The sequence below is a fragment of the Marmota marmota genome, unplaced genomic scaffold (genome assembly GCF_001458135.2).
Source record: "Marmota marmota marmota unplaced genomic scaffold, marMar, whole genome shotgun sequence".
Classification (NCBI taxonomy): Eukaryota; Metazoa; Chordata; class Mammalia; order Rodentia; family Sciuridae; genus Marmota; species Marmota marmota.
In genome coordinates, this window is record NW_025999990.1 from 16189894 (window position 1) to 16194227 (window position 4334).

Below are 4334 nucleotides of genomic sequence, written 5' to 3' on the forward strand. Positions count from 1 at the left end.
CATAAGTCAATAAAAGCAACTCAAGGCAGATGATTTGCGATATCAAAAAAGTAAAGGTGAAGAAACATGATATATTTGAAATATTCTTAGGAAAAGTGGTCTCAATTTTAGAGGTTGAAGTATCAAGATGACTACATGAACTGTAAATGATACCCCAAAACATCCTCAATGAATATTGCTTGTATTAGTTGAGTTTTTCAAATGTATTCATCAGGGTAAATGAAAATGATGATTCTTAGTAAGTAGCTGGAGAGCAGCAATGATCAGTGGCCAGTTAATCGTGAATCTCCATGTTTCAAGAAGCTTTGTCAGAGGAGGTTACAATTTTGTGTTAAAGCATTAAAAGAGATCTTGTTAAACAAAAGTGCATTATCTGGAATTAAGATATTATCAGGATTAACATCTTACTCAGAGTTAGTTCTGCCAATTGGTTATTCAACAGCAAGGGCCTGAAGAAATAAAATGCTGATCACATACACTTTTTAAAAAAAGGTCCAGAAGTATTGTTATGTTGGTAATCTTCAAGTGGGACACAGAGTAGGTGTATCTTTGTATCCCTCAAGTAGGTATAAGAGAGGGAGGGGAAGGTTTTAATGAAAGTTTATATATGCCTTTGTATCTGAAGGATAGTTTTAGAAGGAGTTTGGAGTCAGCCTAGGGACATGGCTTTTCCCATGGCCCAAGGAAAGGGGTTGAAGAAATACAGTGTCATTCTTATACCAAAGAAGGAAAGATCTACCCCTTAGATTCTCCACCAGGGGCTCCTGCATTTTGGACAGTTTTTTTCAAAATTCTCTGTCACTCTAGTGACTCGGGACACACTAGAGGTATAGTGCCAATAGAGCCAGGTGCCCAAGTCCAATTTTCTCCTTCAGATATGCCCTGGCCCTTCAAACTCAGTGTGCATTGGCTCAATCAGGTTGCCCCAACTACGTGATCTTCCCAGAGCCCTGTGTTTGAGCCCTAATACTAGAAGAGTGAGCAGACTGACACAGCTGGCAGACACCATATTTCTCTTGGGTGACTGTATGAGACTGAGGCATCAAGATGGTGTTAACACACTGACTTGCAGTGACTCACTCACTCTGTATCCTAGACAATTGTGAAATTCTGGGCTACCATTTACCACAGATATTGTTACTTGTGCTGTATACGACAATCTGTGTATTCCAATGGGGTTGTTATCTGCCTCAGCACTGGAAGACAGTGAAAATGGCAGTGATGAGAATGGAGGTAAGTGTTTCTTCCTGGGGCAGTGCCAGTTTGGCTAATGGCAGTTGCCAATCACCAAGGATGGTGTTCCATTTCTTCCACATGTGCGACTCCTTAAAATGATCACACATATCTCTTCTGAGGGCTTTTGATACTATGGCATCTCATCACCAGGTGACCTTTTACTATGTCCTATTTCAATGTAGTGACATTATGCTTTCCTGAGTTTGCTTATGACTTGTTGGATGTAGGATGCACAATTTGTGCAAAATAGAATTCCCTTCTCACTCTGCACAAAGGGCCCTCATCACTCTTCTCCACGGGTGCAAATGTGTGGAAGGCAGGGGTGCAGTCAACATTGAGATATCACATTCTTGTGATGCATTGACAGAAGCCTAAATAGTCCAAGGAATGGCATAAGTGGAAGGGATATTTTTCAACATTAACACTTGAAAATCCCAAAAAGTAAAAGTAGCATGTCCAGAAAATTAATTACACACTTGCCTACATACTATGCATAAGGCTGTCATTTGACATCATCATCACAAAGCATAATAATAAAATTGTTAAGAGTCATTGGAAGCCAGTGTTCATGGGTGGCCCAATGGACAGTGCATTATCATGAGAAAATAGTAGCAGAGAACCGAAAAGCATGAAAATATATATATATATATATATATATTTTTTTTTTTTCAATCTAACAGTTTCCAAAGGGCTAGGGCATAGTGAGGAAAAACAGCATCGCTAGCTTTGTCTCATGGTGAGGGAGTTGAGATTAACCAGGAATGATGCATTTGATATGATGATCAAGAAGGGGCTACATGATGGAATAGGAGCACTCTGTAGACCATTAATTTTGACAGTCATCTGTCCACATGAGAGTCCTGTAATCTAGTGGAGAAGTTCCACCACATCACTAGAAGAAAAATTCTGAGAACAGGCACAGTAAATATATGTGAAGAAGAGTTTCACTATACCTACATTACCCCTCCCTCAAAGTGGCACACCTCATGCCAAGAGAGACCCCCTGGATCACATATTTCTTCCATGGGGGAATATGTCAGCATAGTGAGTTCCCCAGCTTTCCCAATCACCATGGACATTGCACAATACACCCACTTCTTTCTCACCCAACTCAGAACACTGAAGTGATTGGTGGGGCTGAGGGATATTGAAAGAAAAACTTGCCTACCAAGAATAATATAACCAAAAACTGGCTTTCAGAAATGAAGGTGAGACAGACTTTTCTGGACAAAGGAAAGCCGAGGGACTAGACCTGCCTTTTGAGAAATACTAAAGGAAGTTTTTCAAGCTGAAACAAAGGAACAATAATTGGCAACCTGAAAGACATGTACTTATAAAGGTCACTGTTAAAAGTAAGTAGTCAAATCCAAAATACTCTAATAGTAATAATGGTGTGTACATCACTTAATTTTAGGTTGAAAGATAATAACATTGAAATAACTCTAGCTACAATAATTTGCTAAATTATTGCAAAAGCATGGTAATCATCATGTTCATAATATAAAATGCTCAGAATTAGAGCAAAATTTCAGCACTTTTCTATATATTCAAAGATAAGTTACCATCAACTTAGTCTGTTATAAGATATTTTATGTAAGCTTCATGGTATACAGGGAGCAAAACACTAGAGTTGATATACAAAAGCTAAAGATAAATGAATCAAAATATACAGATACAGATAACCACCAAATCACAAAGGAAGAGAGCCATAGAGAAGTAAAGGAACAAAACAATCATAAAACAGCCAGAAAACAATATGTGAATGCTAATATAAAAGCTTACCTATCAATAATTTCTTTAAACATAAATAGATTAAATTCTCGAAGAAAATGACATAGAGTGCCTGGATGCATTAGGAAAACAAGACCCAACTCTACACTGTCTATAAGAGACTCACTCGGCCTTAAGGACACACACAGGTGGAAAGTGAAGGGATGGAAGATGAAATGAAAACCAAAAGAGACAGGAGAAATTATACTTATATCAGATGAAATAGAATATATATAAAAGAAGGTAATTACAGAATGACAAAGGGGAAATAAAACAATTGTAAACATATAGATAGCCAATATCAGAGTGAAACAAACATATCTTAAGGTAAAAACTGGTAGCGGTACAATAATACTTAATCCCTCCCGTTAGACAACAGATAGGTCAGAGAAGCATTGGACTTAAACTACACTTTTCACTAAATGTACATAATAGACATATTCAAGATGTTCCACCCAACAACTGCAGAATACATATTTTCTTTCTAAAGGATGCTCAGTACATTTCTCAGGGTAGATCATACTTTAGGCAAAATAAATCCTTAAATTTAAGAAAATTGAAATCATATCAAGCATCCTTTTTTGATAACAATAGTATGAAATAAGAAATCAATAACAGGATGAAAGCTGAAAAATTCACAGATATATGAAAAATAAACAACATACTCCTGAATATACAATAAGTCAAAGAAGAAGTAAAAAACTATCTGTATAAAGAGGAATAAAAATACAACTTATCAAAACTTATGAGACATAGCAAAAGCAATTCTAAGAGAAGTTTATAATGACAAATGCCTACATTAAGGAGAAGTATCTCAAATAGAAAACCTACATTTATACCTCATGGAACTAGAAAAACAAACCCAAAGTCAGCATATGGAAAGAACTAACAAAGATCAAATCAGAAGTACATGAAATAGGGGTTAGAAAAATGATAGGAAATGACATTATTACCATATGTACCTATGTGACTACACGACTGGTGTGATTCTATACCACGTCAAATGGAAGAATGAGAAAGTCATACTCCATTTATGTATATGATGTGTCAAAATGCATTCTATTGTCATCTATAACTAATTAGAACAAATTTTAAAAATGAAAATAAAAAAGAGCGTTCACGATGGTTGATTAGAGGTACCTGACAGTGGCCCTCTTCTCCTCTAGACAGAAGTGAAATAACTGGAAAGCAGTTTCCTGTTGAAAGGCACAGACCCTAAAAAGTCATGGAAAGAATCCCCAATTGGCTCAGGTTACCACTCTTTCTGGCACAACTGACCATTTAGGGAATGGACACTGTTTTTTTTTTTTTTTTTTTTTTAATGCTTA